At 40.4% G+C, this 20433-nt stretch overlaps 1 protein-coding gene and 1 pseudogene across 1 annotated transcript in view; both read left to right on the top strand.

Annotated features, from left to right (window-relative positions):
• LOC146400966 (uncharacterized) overlaps positions 1-20433 on the top strand; it is a 401653-nt gene that overhangs the window by 55231 nt on the left and 325989 nt on the right. The gene's annotated exons all lie outside the window — the stretch shown is intronic.
• LOC106504731 (large ribosomal subunit protein eL33 pseudogene) lies at positions 5470-6374 on the top strand (annotated as a pseudogene).

The following is a 20433-nucleotide window of genomic DNA, read 5'->3' as shown; positions in this document are numbered from 1 at the left end:
GATGAGGAGGATATTTACAAGGTGAAAGGCTGAAGAAAGAGCAATAATAGTACTATTATTTTTCAAATGACAATAATTCTGGATTATACAAAATTTACAAAGTTTTTACATCTATTTAAGGTCGCTATCATTATTCTCATTTTACCAGTAAGGAAACTGAGGCTTAAGGAAATGAAATAATTTTTCTAAGGGTCCAGAGAAACCCAGCAATAGAGCTGGGATCCTAACCCAGGTCTGTTTGATTCCAAAGCTTGTGTTTGGAGTTCCTGTCATGGCAAAGCAGAAACAAATCCGACTAGGAACCATGAGGTTGCAGGTTCAATCCCTGGCCTTGCTCAGTGGGTTAAGGATCCAGCGTTGCCGTGAGCTGTGGTGTAGGTCAAAGACGTGGCTTGGATCTGGCATTGCTGTAGCTCTGGCATAGGCCACCAGCTATAGCTCTGATTAGACCCCTAGCCTGGGAAACTACATAGGCCGCAAGTGCAGCCCTAAAAAGACAAAAAATCGAAAACAAAAACAAAACGAAAAAAACAAAAAACCAAAGCATGTGCTTTTTATATACTGTAGCGTCACTTGGAGAAAACACACACACACACACACACACACACACGCACGCACGCAGGCACTATCTCTATGAAGTGTTGCCCCGCAGCAGTTAGCTACTAGTTCAAAAATCCCTTCATCAGGGGGCACTAGATGTGGCTGGAAAATGAATGACGGCCTATGTGAGGACAGCCCAGGAGAAGAAAGGAGGCACAAATTCCCTGAAAAACAACTCCCAGAAAGGCACATCTGTGTCGATTTATAAAAATAGCAAAGCGTAGACTCCGTATGGCTGTGAAGCCCTTGCCGTAGCAGCAGGGGCACGACATCCTGTGACGCCAAGAAACGGCCGTGGAAGTCGCTGCGAACAATGGCCACAGATGCCAGCCGAGGAGAGATGGCTGCTGGGGGAAGGAGTGTGTGTCACCCGGCAGCTGCGGGACGTTCACAGGAAGGAAGCGCGGGGACCAGCGGGTTGCCGTGAGCACACAGCAACCTCAGCAATGCAGGGCCTGTGAGCCGCCCCTGGCCCCTTCGAATGGTCAGTGCAGGTGGTTTATTATCAGTGTCGTTATTCCCTTCACGTGGCCCATTTCCCTCAGAGGCACAGGACAGAACAGTAGCTTCTTTGAAAAAGGAGATAAGAATTAGATAAACAAGCCCTCCATTAACATCCCACTGGTGGAGTTGTCTGCATTCACCTAATTAACCCAACCTTTAAATAACACTTGTGCCAACAGCCCCTGGACAGCACTAGGGAGGGAAATGTGCTATCCTTTCTGACGTTTCATAACATGGAATGTCAGAATATGCCAGTCTTGTAAGCCAGGAAGAAATTCAGCTTTCACTTGAAGCCTAAGCAGAAGTGATCGTGAGTGAATGAAGATCCAGTTCTTAGGCTGAGGGTACTAGTTACACGGATCAAGTGATTTGAAAAGATTTTTACTCTTTCTCTCTCTCACTCCTTCCATCCCTTCAGCCCAAAGGGAATTTCCTCCCTGGCAAAAGTTCTGAAGGATCACAGAACTAGGTGTAGGGGAGATTAGGTCGTGGGAGCTGTCTTTCTGTTGCTGAGCTATTCGTGTGGTACAACCTGCAACGCTCTGCTTAGTGTGGCTTTGAACAATGTGGCTTTTATCAGATGACCCGCCGAGGAGATGGAGGCCTTGTTTCTGTCCAGAACAGGTATGGCCCAGGGAGGAACGAGGAAGAGGCACACCTCCCACACCCGCAGCCGCCTGACCTGACCTGCTGGTGGGAACTCAGAAGGGCAGAAGGGTAGTGTGGACTCCACTTTGATGTGGTTGGCTTTTAGGATGACTGCTGTGTGGTTGTGTGTTTGTGCACTGGGGGCAGGGCCAGGGTAATAAATACCAGGGAGAATGTTGCAATCGGTGCCTATCAGCTGAGCGCTGGACAAACATTTTCACCAGTGGCTATTTCCCCTGGGCGGCTGACAGTTTGTGCAACTTGTATAAGACATTCCTGAAAGAGAGGAACATTTGTTCAACTTATATAACTTCTTTTTCTATCATAAGACTCAAGCAGTCCTTCCGGGCTCATGTCCTGTTGAACAGAGTCCAATTGAAACTTCTTTCCTTTCCACACTCAGAAACCTGACGACCTGTTTCAATACCGCCTGATAGCAAAGCTTACTGTTTGCCTGCGGTCCTTCTCTGGCCCGCCCATACACCTAGATTTCATAATGACATTCCTTCTTCCTCTTGTAATTCTATCTAATTGTTAAAAAAAAAAAAAAAAAAAAGCAGCAGCAGCCAAATCTTATGATTGAACAATCTCTACAATGTATTCTTAAATTGGGTGTGTGTCAAATGTATATGTTTTTAAAGCATAAGGGACATTATGTGATTCTGGAATTGCAAGGTAGGAGTTTTAACTAGTAGAATTTGGGGGCCACTGTTGCTCAGGAATATGGCGGAGCTACATTCACACACTTCCTGCCCCCAGTCAAGGAGTTTAAATAAAGCATGGGCAACTTCTTGTATTTGGTGTGGCCTTTCGTCCCCCTGCCCATTTCCTTTTTTGATAACAATGCTGATAGATTATGATTTGATTTGTCTTAGAGGTTTTCAATATAAACTGGTTTAAGGCATCATACTTGAATAGAAGTTATCTGATAATCATTATTCTACCCAAAGTGCTTTGCAATCCTTCTAATTCTGTGGCCTTATAAGATTTCCAATTCACCAAAGCAAGCTTAGCGGGTAAGGGAGTGACTTAACACCAGCTGTTCTTTTGTTTAGGGGTGTACCATTCACAAGGCACCCTCACATAGGTATTCTCACTTGCCTTGTGCAACAACCCACAAGGAAGCAGCACGAATGTCCGGATCCATCAGACACCCCAAGGGCTTTTGTCCAAGTCACAGTTGGTAAGTGGCAGAGCTAGGCTCTTTCCCCCCAAAGCATTTATTGCTCAGTCTGTGCTAGTGTCCTACAGCAGTGTGGTGCCTGTGCTTGGGGGCTTCATGCATGAGATGGCAGTTACTACTCACGACTGCTGCTAGAGTTGGCCTTGATCACGAGAGAAGAGGAATCTGAGACTCATGTCACCCAGAGTCTTCTCATCTGGAATCAGGTGACTTGCTGCACCTCTGGAGCTCTTTAAACTCTAGCACTCTCGGGAACACCCAGGGGCTCACTAACTGTTCGGATCCCTTTCCCCTTTCCATCGCCTGCCAGGGCTGGGCCTTGCTGTAGGATAATGAAGATGAAAGAAAGTGGACGCATGGGCATCACACATCCATGGAGATTTGGCTGTCCCAGGGGTGCTCAGTGAGGGGCTCTGAACTGTACACATGCGAAGCCTGGTGGACGCCAGTGTAGCCTGGGACAAGAAGTGAGGAAAACGAGAGCCGTCTGTGGGCAAAAGAGCAGCTCCTGAAGGAAAGAGGCTGGTGCAAACGCCAGAGAAGTCTAGGCTCTCAGAGCCATATGTCTCCATGCTTCTAACACCCTGATGTTCCCGATATCCTGCCTGGAGAAGCCTGTTCCATAATGCCCAAAGGGAAGGGTCATTCTGCCCTCGACTTGGGGCAATCTTTCAAAAAATTACTATTTTTTTGATACTGTTGCTACTGCTGCTCCCTTGGCATTATCTGTGAGCAATCTGGTGGATCTGGCAGACATTGGGGCCAAAGTGCACTGGGAAATGCCAGAGGTGGAATATTTGAGTCAAAAACTTCAAGAAAATACAATAAAATGTTCCTGAGAGTTAAAATTAATCACTTGAATATGTGTGGCTTATATTCTTAAGTTTAAAGTTAAGTTTCAAGATGTGGGCCCTTATAACACTCATATAAAAATTACCACTATTTTTGAAAATTTCTATTTCAAATGATGTTGGGTTTTTAATATTATTGCAGATTAGCTGTCCTTTTGTATAAAAAGAAACCCGTCACATAGAGAAAATACTTGATTTTTATATAAGAGAGTTCACTTTTCAGTCAATGCATCATTAAGATATCAAGCTGGTTCTGCTTATAGAGTAGACATTTAACATTTCTGAATAATCATTTTAATTCATGATGGTAATTCTGTTGGGTATCACCAATAACTTAAAACTAATCTATACTTTCTAAAAGTGTTGCAAATAGAGGTGCTCAATAAAAGCCAAACTAAGTGTAGCAAGTTTTCAGATACCTGTATTTCTGGTTAAAAGAAGGATTTGGAATTCCCTGGTGGCTCAGTGGCTTAAGGATCCGGCATTGTCACTGCTATGGCTTTGGTCACCGCTATAGCAAGGGTTTGATCCCTGGCCTGGGAACTTCTACATGCTGTGGGAATGGCCAAAAAAAAAAAAAAAAAAAAAAAAGAAGAAAGAAAGAAAAGAAACGATCTTCGTACCCAGGATTGATTGGGGAGAATAAGTTGCAAATTTGGCTTCTATTTGTAAACAGATTGTTAAATGCAGCTCGTTAGAAGGCAGCTAATTCTAGCAGCCTTTCTGTGGCTCACCATTTCCTTTTCTGCTTCCCAACCTCCCCAAACGATTAACAACACATTTTGCCCCAGCCTGTGTTGCCTCCGATGATACACAGATGGATCTCAGCCACAGCGTGAAGATGGGAAATTTGCTTGGGACAATATGTTTCATATTCCTACCCAGCTGCCTCATGCTTCCGTCTCCATAAATTCTGCTAAAAATGTAGGACTTCTCATTGTGATCTATGAAGGAGTGTTCTTTCCCACCCATCCCCTTCCTCCTGTGCCACTATGAATTATTTCTCCAGTAGTGATTTATGTAGTGCCTTTAAGGAAGAAAGTCTGTGCCAGCAACACAAAGAGAAAGATGCTCCGGATAGAGAAGCATAGGAGCTCCCTGTAAACCAGCAGTGTGGTGCCCCAGAGCGTTAAACCAAAGTTTTCTTTGATTTTTTGACTGTGAAAAGAGAAAAAAAAAAAAAAAAAGAACTTATTCCCTCTCCCACATCCTTCTCCTCACTGCAGACCAAAGTGCATTTAACTACCTCTCAGTGTCCTGTTAAATGTGCTAATAATTATTTTGAAAAAGATCAGCTTAGACCCAAGAGCAACGGTTACCTGAACAGGTCCTTGTATCACGCACAGTCTGCCTCTCTTTCAAACATGTTGAGCCATTTAACCTATTAATTTGGCTTGACTTCATTTGTCTCTTCTAGGTATGTAATGAAAGTAACATGGTAAAGAAACATTTCTGGGGAATTTTAATATTTGAAAATTATGGCTTGCTATGTTTTTATTTTATTTGCTGTGACAACCAAGCAATCAAAATGTTTATTGGGTGCTATACTAGGCAAAGCTAGTGCCATATGCTGTTGTGAAATCTACATCATACCCTAGTGTGGCAGTGATCACTTAGTTATCTAGTAGATTCTTTTTTTCTGAATTGTGTGTAAAGACCCACCCCTCCTTCTGCTTTAGAACAATGTCGAATTCATGGTAGGTAATTCTGATTGGAAAGTATCACATGGGATGGAGAAATTATCTTACTTTATAAAGATTAATATGAGAAGCTGAATTTCCAATCAGGATAGTGAATAAACATGGAATTGGCACAAAGGGAAATCATTTCAGATGATAGAAGGCTTCAAATGTGACAAACTAGAAAAGGTGCTACCTGAAGAAGGTTGGGTCGTTGTCTGGCAAGTGGCTTTATAAGACGGGATTTACTTTCATGAATTCATAATGATCTGAACTTGTAGGATCAGAAACTTGACTTTATCACTGTACTGCAAATGTGTCCTTTCTGTAGAAGCTGGCTCTTCTACAAGTTCATAGAGATGGATGTGTAATCATAATGTTTATTAATTTTGATTAAGAAATAGCACTTTTAGCCATTTTGGAGTCTGTAGAGGCCTGCTAGGAACAGGCTTTCTAACAGGACAAATAAGTCAGGAAGGTTTTGGTCCAAGGCCATTTTTGCTGGCTCTCACTGGGGTCTCCAGACCAGAAGAAGCACATAGCTTTTCTTAAAACTGAAGGTGATTATGCTTGAGATGAAACTGAATTCTATTTAGGCAAAAGATGTGCTTATGTGTACAAAGTAAAGAACAACACAGTAACTCCTGGTGGAAAACCTAACAAAACCAGAGTAATCTGCGGAATGGAAACAGTGCTCATGGAAACAGTGGCATGGTTCCTGCCAAATTCTGAAGCAACCTTTCTGCTAAAGCCACTGGACACAGAATTTGTGTGATGCTGTACCCTTCAAGGATTTAAACTAACTGAAAATACGAGTTCCCATCGTGGAGCAGTGGAAACAAATCTGACTAGGAACCATGAGGTTGTGGTTCAATCCCTGGCCTTACTCAGTGGGTTAAGGATCTGGCGTTGCCGTGAGCTGGGGTGTAGGTCACAGATGCGGGTTGGATCTGGCATTGCTGTGGCTCTGGTGTAGGCCGGCAGCTGTAGCTCTGATTAGACCCCTAGTCTGGGAACCTCCATATACCATGGGTAGGGCCCTAAAAAGACAAAAAGATAATAAATAAATTAAAAAAAAAATGAACTAACTGTAAATAAAAGTGTGGATTTTTTTTTTTTTTTTTTAAAGAAGTAACTGTCAGGAGATCCAGATGCAAATGCCTTGGTTAGCATATTTTCATCTTTTCTCTTTAGAGGTAGATATACTTTTGTTATGTGATACCAATAATACCCAATTGATTTAAACCATTGTGGATGATTTTTGCTACTTTGCAATCAGATGTGATCTTGATAATGCTTGTTGTTTAAGCAAAAAATGTTTCTGTTGGATCTTTTCCATGTGGACTTCAGGGTCATCTAACAATTTAAATGCATATATTTTGAGAAAAAAGAATTTTGTGCGACTTTTGAATTTGCATTGCATGGTGTTTAAATATGGAGAAAATACATTTCTGATATTGGGATTCCCATTTATAAAAATTATATATATATAACATTTTGGGTTTATTTCATATATATATATATATAAATATAGGTATTTTAAAAATCAAGTCTTATTTTGTCTTTCAATAGTTTTCAATTTTTTTCATATGTCTTGCTCATCTTTTGTAACATTTATTCCAGTCTCTTAAATCATGTTTCAAAAAATTACATTTCTTTACTATTTATCATTGGTGTATTGGGATGCAACTGATTTTTATACACTGTTACAAGTAGCTTTGCCACTATATATATATATATATATATATATATATAGTTCTAATAGTGTATTCTATATCAGTTTAATAGTGTACAAATTCTCTTACATTTTCTGTATAGTCATATCATCTGCAAACCATGACAATTTATCCTTTCCTTTCTATGATCCCTCTCCCTTCTCACCCCCTACAGTAATTAGAGAAACTGCATATCATCCTATCATCACACCTATTAAAATTTACTTGTGTTTTCTTAATCTAATATTTCTAATACTCAATTATGAATATGACTATAATACGGTTACCATAAAACTTTTATGATTTATTCATTAAAGTATAGGCTAGGCTACTGTGAAGCAACTGTATTGATTACACTAGGCATACTGCAAATAAATATGAATTGCCTTTTCATATTATCTTTTCATTTTTGATGTCTAGTATTAGTAATACATATAATGTCTACAGTGTTTTGTATAATATAAGGCAATATTGATGTAGGTCCTGACAGATAATTCATCTTGCAAACAGATGAGGTATACTTACTATATGGATAAATACATTATAGTACCGTAAATGTATTTTCTCTTCCTTATGAGTTTCTTCATAACATTTTCTTTTCTCTAGTTTTATTTATTATAAGAAAACAGTATATAACACTTGAGACATACAAAATATGTGTTAATTGATTATGTTATTAATAAGGCTTCTGATCAATAGTAGTGATTACTAGTTAAGTTTTGGGGGAGTCAAAAGTTAAGGATTTTCGACAGAGTAGGTGTTGGTGCCCTTGTTCAAGGGTCAATGGTGTTTTCTAATTTGCACTGTAATTTCTTCTTAAGCCCATGATTTAGAACTATTTTAAACATGAATTTTAAAAATTACTTTTTTCTTCTTCTATTTTTTATTTCTTCAGCAAACAGGGTCTACCAGATGTCAAATCTTTCTTATCAGTGGAGATTTACTTTGTGGTTCCATGGGAAGCCAAATTTTTAAAATATTCCATTTGTGCTTGATTCAGTAAAATTTTCTATATCCTTATAGATTTGTTTTTAATAGCTTTATGGAGGTATAGTTTACATACCATAAAATTCACCCATTTAAAATTGTACAATGTAATGATTTTTAGTAAATGTACAAAGTTGTGCAAATGTCATGAAGTTAGATTTAGAACATTCCACCTTAAAAAGATCCCTCCAGCCCATGTGCAGTGACCACTGTTCCCATCCTTATTGATCAATCTGTGTATCCTTAATCTGCCAGGTTCAGAGAGGTGTAAATGTGGGGTGGTTTTGTCAATTTCTTTTTGTAATACTATAAATTTTTGTTTTACACATTTTGTGGCTATTTTATTAACTATATACAAGCTTAAAATTATTATATTTTGTAGGCAAAAGTTTCACTTAACTATTATATGGTATCTATCTCTAAAAATTCCTTTTGTCTTTGGATGAATATTTACTTAGTATATCTTGTCCATCACATTAGTTTAAATATTCGTGTCTTTAAATTATAGGTATGTCTGTTGGAATCAACATATAACTTGGTCTCTTTGTTTAATCTGAAAAATCTGTCTTTTAACTGAGATTAGTTTAAATTATACACATTCAATGTGATTGTTGGCATATTTGCCTTTATTTCTGCATATTATTTGGTACCTTTTATTAACCACACATTTTTCTTTCCTTTTCCTTCTTTCCTCTGCCCCCTTCATTTCTTGCTTTTTTCACTTGACTGAACTTTTCCCCTAACTCTCTACCAATTCCGGTTTGGAAGTGATGCCTTCTATGTACCTGCGTAGATGCATACATACATACATACATATATGTTCGAATATATACTTGTGTTTATAGGCATTTAAATGCATGTGTATGTGTATATAAAATCCTTGAAAAGTCTACTTTTACTTTAAAAGTTATTGTCATGTAGCATTTTAGTTCCATCTTGATTTTTAGTCTTACATACAAAATATTTTTGATTTGCAAATGTTTACTGTTTCCTGGCATAAAACTATCTCTTGCATCTTATTTTTTCCTTCTGAGTTTCAATCTCTTCTTTCTGAAGTACATATTTTAGAAGTTTTTCAATTAGACTAATAGAAAACATTTTGTTTTTTTGTGTGTTTGGAAATATCTACTTCATCCTTACTCTTTTTTTTTGTTTTATGCCAGGCCCACAGCATGTGGAAGTTCCTAGGCCAGGGACTAAACCCACACCACAGCAGGGACCCAAGCCACTGCAGTTATAACGTTGAATCCTTAACCCACTCGTCCCTACTACTGAAGAAAAATTTGGTTGGGAATAGAATCCTGAAATATCTGGTCTTTTCTCTCAGCATGTTGAAATTATATTCCACTGTCAGCTGATTTTTTTGTTAAGAAGTCTGATATGTCTGCCATTCCCCATCAGGTGTTTAATCTCTGCCTGTTTTAATGATCTCCCTTTATTTAGATTTCATTTGTATTTATTTCCTGTGTTCAGCATGCGCCATACTTTCTGAATCTGACAATTCATATCATTGATCCATTCTGGAAAAGGCTTAGCTACAATGTCTTCAAATTTTACCTTTCTCTCCTCCTCTCATATTTCTGAAAATACTATGATGAGTTTTTGCATTCTTTATTCTATGTTCCTTAAACTCTCGTATTGTAAAATCTCTTTCTCTCTGTTGAATTCTGAGTAGGTTTTCATAGAATTTTGTTCTTCTAATGTTCCTATTCCTTCTATGTCTTTAACCAGTTTAAAATATTTATTTAATAGTGTCTTTAAGTTTTCCATTATTTTAATCTTGTTTAATTCTGTTGTCTGTTGTGTTTGCTGACTCCCAAATATGGTAGATTCCTTAACTACTTTGTAGTTGTGAATTGGATAAGATGATTTTAAGTAGGGCTTTATCTGTGTGAATGCGGTACATCTTGAGTTGGGGTGTATTTCTCCACAGAGTTTTCATTTCCCCTGCCAGAATTTCCAGGGATTTAAAGGCTTGGGGGCAATTTGTATGTTAATTTGATGATCTGAGATTCTGAAACTGTATCGGTAGTATATACATTCCAATTTCTAGATATGTGTGATGTAGACTAATGGTTATTAGTATCTGGGATAGACCTTGACCCCCAGTTGAGCCAAACAGGTATCTGCCAGTTAGTGGAATTTTTTTTAGTCCATCCAGACGTTTCCAGCTATTTTTATTATCTTTTTTTCCCCCTCCTTCAACCCACACCTCATACTGGCTATTTCCACCTGGAGGTAGAGACCCTTCACATTGCTGGCCCAAAGGAGTAGCCTCCTGGCCATGTTCTGGCCTGTGGCTCTCTTCTTGCATTCAATGAACATCCAACATCTAAGATTAGTGTCTGACTGAATACGTGGGGACTGCTGACACATAAAGCTGAACATCACTAGTATGTATGTCCCATGAGAGAGCCTATAGGACATTATGTTAGCAAAGCAATTAGGTATACACTGCTAAGGGGGCACTACCATCACCTTAGTGATGTCTTTTTTCTAAAGGGGAGGTTCATGAGAGGAGGTGGCTTTATAGAATTGGATTCTCTGAGAGCAATGAAGATGACAGATCTAAAATAACAGAGTTTAAGCGGTGATGCTGAACAAGTCAAAAGCAAGGTGGTTGCAAGTATAGAAGAGTGGCAAGATCAGGGTGGCATCCAGGGGTCTGCAGGTAAATGTTTAGGAAACTTTCAGTTCTGCGCCCCATCCTCTGATCATAATCAGATCTTCAGTGTCTTAAAATCTAGCCAAGTCAGAAAACCAATCTCAGATTTCTTCTCCCCTCACCTGAAAAGCCACCTCTGTTACCAATTACTTTATGCATCAGAAGTCACTCTAATCAGTTTAAGTCACTCTTAATCAGCTTCGGAAAGCCAGAGAATGAGGCTTGGGTGATCTGATGGTTACATAGCAAGGAACAGAGAAGCCTTGAGAAATGCCTAACTCCTACACAGACATGTTTTGAAGAAAACACTCCTGGTATTACCTTCTTTCATTTGGAACCTAAAACCATAGGAACTATACTCCAGAAACTCTGCCGTAGTTGTCCTGGGAAGAATTGGATATTTCTGCTTTCCAAAAGATCTGATTTCCCCCTTCATGTGCACTGCTCACATTGTTTACCCTCGCCTTTGAGTTTTGAGTGGTATCTCCGCTTGGCAGAAGTTAGATCTCATGAGGACCCCTAAGCTGCAAGGGAGTCTGCAGTTCCGCTTCTGGACTCCATAGCACAGGAAGTCCAGCTATACAGAGGTTATATAAATGCTTAAGCGCTCAATTTATAGTTGTTGTTCACACTTGTCAAAGGAACCATCAAACCTCTGGCCCTTTTCTCCATTTGATTAAACTCAGCAGATAGCATAGAGAGGTCACATGGGAGTCAAGGTGGCTGAATCAGCTGTGGGTCATTTCTTCATAAAGGCTAAGGATGTTAAAGGAAGAGGGGAACTATCAATAAGGTACTAGAATTATGATATAAAAATAGCAGATATAAAAATGCTATAGCAGGGAAAGAAAAGAAGTCAATATTTACAAAACAAAGAACTAATGGCATTTTTTTCCCAGTCTTCTAAAGTATGACAATGGTACAGCCAAGAATAACAAAGAACAGGAACTAGAAAAAATGAACTGCAGTTCTTTTCATTTTCATTCATATCTAAATCCTCTGTTCTTATATTTTAAAATGAGAACAGGGTGTTCCCATCGTGGCTCAGCAGAAACAAATCTGACTAGGATCCATGAAGACGAAGGTTCAATCCCTGGCCTTGCTCAGTGGATTAAGGATCTGGCGCTGCCATGAGCTGTGGTGTAGTTTGCAAATGAGGCATGGATTTGACATTGCTGTGGCTGTGGTATAGGCCAGTGGCTACAGCTCCAGTTCAACCCCTAGCCTGGAAATCTCCATATGCCTTGGGTGTGGCCCTAAAAATACAAAGACATACATACATACATAAAAAAATTAAGAACAGCAACAGGAACTTAGCTTTGGGCAAAAATTGGAAATAATTCAGGTGGTTATGCTTCTTTGAAAAACAAGATTTAATTTTTTTTTCAGATTCAAATAAACACAATTCAAAGTAATGTAATGATGATCATGAATGAATGATAAATGGGAAGGGATGATGTAATATCTTAAATTGATGATAAGATAGTCATAATTTAGGACAAGTTCCTATCTGCTATATCTAGAATGTTAGAATCATAAAATCAGGAGATGAAAGTTAAAAGGAACCTTGAAACTAGTCTAACTTTTCACTGCAAGGCATGCTTTTATCCACTACCCCGTGACACAATTTGTCTTCCATAATCTACTTGAGTATTTCTGGGAAAGAATAACAAATTGCTTCATTGGTTATCAAACGAAAAATCCATTTGATTTGGCATAACTTTTTCTTAGTGAAGTCCAGTGATTTGTTATCCAGTGATTATTGTTTTCTAATTTCTCATAATAAGACCTGCTCTTTTATTTACTGGTGTAGTTAGTAAATTTATTAAACTTCTCAATAGGTGTGAAAAGATTTTTAAAAATCAATTTCAATGTGTCACACATCTTTTACTTATAATCAAACATGTTAAGAGGATTAGCTCCTCGGGTAGTTTTCAACCTTCCCACCTAAACCCCCATTTAGTTCTCTAACTGTACGAAACAAGGGCCACTGCTAAGACAAAAGTTTTCAAATCCTCAAAGAAAATAAAAATCCATTCATGTATTTAATCTTAGTATGTATTACATACTGAAGAAGAAAAGGCAGGGGAAGTGGAATGGTTGTTTATAAGGTTGCTTTGTAATGATTTACCTGTTACTGAAAGAATTATGAACTGCACTGATATCAAAACCTCAAATAAATTCAGTTACATAATAACAGTTGTGAGATTTACCTCTCCCCACTGTGGCAATCATTCTGGTCAAGATGCTTTTGGATTGCAAGCAAAATCATTAAGCTGGCTTATTCAAAAGAAAGAATTTATTGGCTTTTAAACGTAACTAAAAAGGGGACTGATTCAGACATGGCTGAATCCAGGTGCTCATATGATGTGATTAACAAGCTGTCACTCTGATCCTGTCTTGTGTACCTTTGGCTGACTCTTCCTCATTGATGATGGTGATAGTCAAGTGAAGCTCCAAGTCTACATGCCACAATTTAATTGCTCCTCTAGAAAGAATGCCTCATTTCTAATAATTCCAGCTAAAGTGCTCTGGCTAACTTTCATGAGTTCAACTTGGTTCATACTCCTTTTTCTAAAACTCGTCACTGTGGCCTGAGAAGTTGAACAGGCTGATTTGCCAGTATGAGTGAGTTGTACCGCTGCAAACAGGAAAGATTGAGTGTAACTGTGAACCATACAGAGCTTCCAGCCTATGGGGTACTGCAGCCCTGGTTATTTGCTGGGCAAGCCTAGACTTTTGGTGCCAAACATGGGCTTCCTCTGCCTGGAGGAATGGATGTATTATTTGAATTTGCACAAAGGTATCCTGTGGACTAGCTGTGGCCTTGGAGCCCTGGATGTGAATCACTTGCGCTGTGAGGAGGGGAGGGTAGTCCTCTGGTTGAAAATTAGGTGCTGTTTTTATGCTAAAGAAATGGACAATGGGCAAACAGATACACACCACAGAAGAAATGCCATCACACTACTGCCATTAGTGTAAGTTTGAATGTACTGTAGGTCCAAGTCAATTCAATTTAAATCTAAATCTACTCAATGCAGCTCAATCCAATCCAACAATTATCAGTCTCTTATTATAGGCCAAAAAGTGTGTGTCTCTGTGTGTTGGGTAGGTAGGTAAGAAGGCTTTATGAAAAACAAAAACAACGGCAAAAAAGCAAAAGATGGAAAGACCTGTTCTTTAAGGAGGATGAAATATTCTAACATTATGTCAACTATGAAATTTCTTTTTGAATTAATGTCTACTTTGCTTTAACAAATAATTCAAAGGTTCTCAGGCAAAATCAAAGATGGTAGAGTGTAAACATTCCTTTAATTTCTTTTTAGGAAAATAATATGTGTACTTATATCTGTGAATTATATATCTATTGTATGTTCAAATATGATTACAGCCTGGTAAACTACAGAACTGAGGGATTTAAAAATAAATATTTACTACATTATATTTGTTATGCCAGTTCCTTACTTCCTAATGTTACCAAGTCCAGGATCATACTGCTCACCACATGACAGGCCAATTAAGTCCAGAGATGAGATGTTGGGGAAAGGAATAGGGATTTTATTTGGAAAGCAAACAAGCCGAGAAAATGGCCCAAAGAATTATCTTAACCAGTTGGAATCCAGGCTTCTTTTATACTAAAATGGCAGGGAGTATGGCTGGTTGTTGCAAACAACTTCTTTTTTGTCTTTTTTTAGGGCTGCACTGCGGCATGGAAGGTCCCAGGCTAGGGGTGCACGGAATCAGATCTACAGCTGCTGTCCTACACCACAACCACAGCAGCACCAAATCTGAGCCAAGTCTGTGACCTACATCAGAGCTCACAGCAAGGCTGGCTCCTTAACCCACTGAGCAGGCCAGGGATGGAACCCCCCCTCCTCATGGATACTAGTCTGGTTAGTTACCGCTGAGCCACAAGGGGAACCACAAGTTTGCAGGTGGTTGTTGGAAACTTCTTGATGTAAACTCCTTTGTTCTTGTAGTTGTCCCTGTAGGTGTGATCACAATGCTATAAACCTCAAATGAGAATCTTTACTTTCTATAGCGCATTTTTTTTTTCCTACATAGGAAGGGTAAAGTGTTATGACTTTAAAGGTCAGTGCCTTGAGAACAGGCAATCCTCTATATTTCAGGCTTTAAGCAACATTGTTTCACAAAGGTGCAGAGTCACCATGACCAAGCACAGGCAACAGAGCCCAATATTGGAGCTGAAGGAATAATCCAATATGGAGACAGGTTTGTTCTTTGTTACAGGAACTGTCTGAAATAGCAGCCAAATATGTATCCAGTGCAAGGTCATCTTTTCAAGTGATATTTAAGTACTATTGTTTTACTTTAAAATTATTGCTAGTAACTCAGAGTTGCTTTAAACATTGAATTAGCCTTTTAAAATTTCTGTAAAGAAAAAACTTACCTTTACTCCTCCTTTTAAGTACTGTTTTAATAGTGCAGGCATTATTTTTCAAACTTTAGGAAAGCACAAAATAGCAAGCTGATAATATTATCTAGTCAAAGTAAAACAAGGGGCAGGGGTCTGGGGTGAGAGGCAGTAACCAAATGCCAAATGAGATTTGTTTTTATTTCAGCATTTAGGGAGCAGAACTATTTCCTTCCAAGCCAAAAAATATCTAGCACCCGAAAACTTTTAAGTCTGGGACTTTCTGGATAAAAAAGAACAGGATTTAAGTGAGTACATACTTAAGGTTAAGTGAGTAAATACTTGGGGGTGGGGTGGGGGAGGTAACCACCACAGTGAAACTTATTTTTTAAATGCAGCAGTGGAGTTTCCTTGGCCAGTTAGGGGTGGACCTGAGTTGAAGGCTAGGGACACCTTGTTGAGCCCGGGAGGGAGAGCGATGATGATGCAGATGAACTGATGAAGATGTGCAGCAATGGAAGCCCAGAGAAAAGCTTGAGAGGCCCGAGTGTGTCCGCGGGCGGGTCCCCGGCCGGACAGCCCCGGGCTGGGCCGCGGGCGGTGGGGCGGGTAAAAGCGTCAATGGGCCCATTCAGGCAGGCACAGAGCGCGGGGGTTGAGAAGTTAAGGGGCGGGAGGTGGCGCGCCGGGACCACGGCCGCGCCATTTGCATTTCAATGAAACCCGCCTGTTGACTCAGTGCCCGGCGCTTCCGCAGCTCCCACCAGAATCTGCCTTTGTTGGTTTTAGCTCCGGTCAAGTCCACTTCTTGCAACGGGGGAGCCGCGCGCATTGAGTTTGTGTAGTCAGGCAGAACACTCGACAGGAAGGAAGGAGGAAGGGGTGCTCCGCGCGGCCATTGTCTGGGCAACCGGGCTTAAGCAGCCGAGTGACTATTTAATCTATAAGGTGCACTTGAATCCCTTGCAAATCCTCTCAATGTGGAGCAGGGGGCACCCAGACAGGGACAGATGGTGCCGAACCCCTTTGTTTAAAAATATGGAAATGCGCTTTTTCATTTACTTAAGGTAGTCCAGCTCTTTTAACTGTTGCTATTCCCTGGGTTGCATTGTCTTGGAGAGACCCGAAGATGCTAATGGGTCTGGTCAGCCCTGCCGCAGTGGCCCGCTTTTTTTTTTTTTTTTTTTTTAATGTAATCGCTGGAAGTGAGTCTGCTATGTTTAGTAAGGCATCTTTACGGTAAAAGGACCCCTCCTACCTTTTTGGTGTTTTCTGACTTTAGGCAGAGAGTAGCGGAGGGAAATTTGTTTAAGAGTTTTGCAAGGTCTCTTTTCATGGGCCCCTTCCCTTTATTTCTCTCACATTAAGCATCAAATTCAGAGGGCTCAGAATGCTTTCACGAACATCTTAGGGGGAGGAGAGAAGGTCTTCTTCTGAGTGTTCTCGGCTGCTTTGCAGTGGCCTCTTGGGCCGTGAGGTATGGTGAAGGGTGACCCAGTTGGGTTTCCACAGCCGGAAGGATGCTGTGGCTGGGGCCATACATGTGTTTTTGCTTCCACAGCTGTAATTTAGAGTATGTTCAACATCAGCCTGTGGAAATGTACACATATACTTGCAGTCTTAGAAAAGTGTAAGATTCTATCCACCAAGCCCTTGAGCTTGCTGACATGTCCCAAGATGGATTTTCTCATTGTCCTGACAACATCAAGGACTCCCATTTTCAGCGGGCTGCACTTGGGAACATCAGAACACACCCCAGATCCTCTGAAATGAGGTTAATCATCTGTCCATACATGACCTATTTTTCCTGTTCTAGCTTTTGTTTAAAACATGGCAGTCATGGTCCTGCTGGACTCTTCTAGCCACAGTTAATACACATCAATTCAAGGAAAACATTTGAATGGATAACTGATAAAAAAAAAAAAATCAGAGAATTTTCCATTTCAGCACAGGAAGCAGATTATTGTTTTGTGGTTTTGCAGGTAGGATGAAGCTGACATATTAGAAAATAGATTGTTGAGGTATTTTAATCTTGAGGTGTTTAAGTCTTGAACATGTTAATACATTTATATAGAGACAAATGTCTGTTTGGTCTCTAATTCTAATGCAAACAGACTGAGAAATGCTCACAATCCATTTCTATTTTTCTTAAAAGGCACTGTCTCTTACATGCCATGTGGCTACAGACTCACTGCCTTCAAGTTGTTCTGACATGCTCTCTCTAAGAACATAGACAACATACACACAACACCTGGATCTGTGAATTAATTTCTACCGAGGCCACCACCAAGAGGCTTTCAGGATCTTCTGTTTCTTACCCAAATATCAAGGCCCTAAGTCCCTGAATTGACCCTTGACTATGAATTCCTGCTTCATTTCCACTTCACTCAGCCATTTCAGAGCAGGAAAGAGCCAGAATCAGGTGTCAACCAGCAGGTTTAGCTTGTAATTCATATTTTTTGAAGAAAAATCTATCTAAGCTGTTTAAGGTTTTTTGTTAGAAATTAATTAAAACCACAGGGGTGAGAGGGTCAGTGTTTTTACATGCTTAAGCATTGTGCAGTAAACAATTTGTTTAAAAAGCTCGGAAGTTAAAAGAGCTTTGCTCGGAATTTTAAAATTTGATAGGTTGTCCTTCTAAATGGTGAAAAATGGAATAGAGTATTATCAGGTGTGAGCTTGAACATATTAAGTTTGTTTTGTTTTGTTTTGTTTGATTTTATGTAATGAGTCTTGTTGGACTTCATTGCAGTGATGGTCTCCCTCTCTGATTCTGATTAAACCATGAAACCCCACATACTCACTGATATTTGTCATTTTACTTTGGTTGGTAAGTGAATTTCAATGATAAAACTGTGAAGCCACAAGTTCCGCCAAAGCACTGGAATGCTCTTAAAAGGAAACTACCCCATCCAGCAGAGAGTTTTGGTTTAAGTTGAACCTGTGGCTTCATGCTCTTTTGTGATTCACAAATGATGCCCATTCATCCCACCCGGGGAACAAGATAGGAGGCAGCCACATTCGATTAGGTGCAGGATTCTGAGGACACTCCTAACACGACTGTGTTGTATGGGACCAACCTGGGCCTCTCTTGAAGATCAGAGAATGAGACTATGTATTTATCCTGTCAAGAAAGGCAACTTCAACAACTGACCCTATTTGTGGGAGAGGATTTGGCCAACTGGGACATGAATTCAGAGACTTTTGTTATGAATCAGTTCCTGTAAGACATTCACACCTGGGTTACAAGTGTTCAAATTGAACTGGCTGCAGCTGCATCCCTTGGGGATTGTCCAAAATGAAAGTGTTTATGGTGACCTTGCATGCCAGACAGAGGATTGTTTAGAAGTGTGCACCAACATTTCCATTTGGGTGTGGACTTAGTTTAGGAAAGTTCTCCAAGTTATAAGCTATTTTCCCCAAAGGCAAGACACACTCCCAGCTGCTAGTGGTATAGGATTTGTGCCGTGTCTGAGCTGTCCTCTGCAGCACTTGACAGTATTGACTGCTTCGTCTGGAGAAGCTCCTCCCGGGCTTCGGTGACAGAACTGTCTCCTGGCTTTTCTTCTGCCTCTCTGGCCTCTCCTTCCTGGTCTTCTTGCAGGCTTTTTGCCCCTTTGCTCATCCTTATTGCTCTCTCTCAGGGGTCCTGTCTTTGGTTCTCATCTCTTCTGTACTTTCTCCTTGGTGAGGTTTCTGGGAGACTCTTCTTAACCGCACTATGTGTCCTCCTGCCTAAGGGCCTTTACACAGGTAGACTCCTCTGCTTAGACGGTTCTTACCCCAGATACGGGGATACCTGGATTATTTCTTTATTTAGTTCTCTACTTAAATGTTACCTTTCAAGTGAATCTTCCCTGGTTATCCATAGAAAATAGCAGGTATCCACTTGGGTCAGGACTAGGGTAAGGCAAGCCAGGAGCCCAGGGCACACAATTTAAGGAGGCAGGCTCAGGGTCAGCACCTAAGAATGTGTGCTTCCTAACATTTGGTACCCTGGCCATCTTGCTTACCTTACCTGTCCTGACCCTCTACCTGCTCTCAGTCACTCTCTGGTCTCTTAGCTTATCTTTCTTCACAGATACGTTTTTTTTTTTTTTTTTTTTTTTTTTGGCTTTTTATGGCCACATCTGTGGTGCATGGCAGTTACCAGGCTAGGGGTCAAATCTGAGCTGCAGCTCCTGGCCTACACCACAGCCACAGCCACACGGATTCAAGCCCCGTCTGCAACCTACACCACGGCTCATGGCATGGCTGGATCCTTGACCCACTGAGTGAATCCTCGGATGGAACCTGCATTCTCATGGATACTAGTCAGATGTGTTTCTGCTGTGTCACAATGGGAACTCCTCTTCACAGATACTGTTATAACTAACATATAATTGGTAATTGTTCATTTCTCCCCTCCTGTCCCACTCACACCATTAGAATATGGGCCAGTTTGGAGCAGGGCTCTTGTCTGTTTTGGTTTTTGCTTTTTCTCCAGAGCCTAGAACAGCGCTCAGAATGTAGTAAGAATTCATCATGTGTTTATAATTAAATGACTATCGGGTATAAATGACTACCGCTCATTATTGATGACTCTCGAAGCATGAAAACAAGGTATGTAAATGGACCTCTCCCCTTGGATAGCCCACAAAGTTTTCAAACTCAGTGAGTTTGAGATTGCATTTATCTTACCTTTTGCTCCCAAACCTACCTCCCACCCAGATTTTCTTTTCTGATGAATAGTAGTACCTTTTCTGATGAATAGTAGCTCAGATTAAAATGCTAGAGATGTGGTAACTCAGGCCTATCGAATTTACTCCCTAAATACCTCCTGCCTTCCTTGCCTCCCTCCCTGCTGCCCTGCTTTAATTCAGGCTCTCCTCCCTTCCTCCTGGAAAAACTGCCAATCCCCTTCCAACTGATCTCACAGCACATAGCTTGTTCTTCTCTGCTTCAGACTTCTGGCTCACTGCTGTGACGGGAGCTCCGTAAACCAAGTATCTGGTGGTGCCACTTCCTTAGTGTAAAGTCCTTCCATGTAGCCCATAGGTCTGAAGACACAATTCAGATTTCACCCACTAGAAAGGCCCTTTGCCCGACTGTGCCCCCTCCTCTCTGCTCCTGTTATCTGCCCTCTCTCCCCCGCTCAACACACACATTTGGTGCCCAGTCACAGAGCGATTGGCATTTGGCATAATCTGTCCTCCTAAATGCTGCTCACCATTGCCTGGCTAACCT

Source organism: Sus scrofa, chromosome 8, assembly GCF_054392235.1.
Source record: "Sus scrofa isolate SSC_HxYL_T2T_F1_AM1 chromosome 8, Sscrofa_HxYL_maternal_Yorkshire_Landrace_v2.0, whole genome shotgun sequence".
Classification (NCBI taxonomy): Eukaryota; Metazoa; Chordata; class Mammalia; order Artiodactyla; family Suidae; genus Sus; species Sus scrofa.
This window is presented reverse-complemented; position numbering and strand designations above follow the sequence as displayed.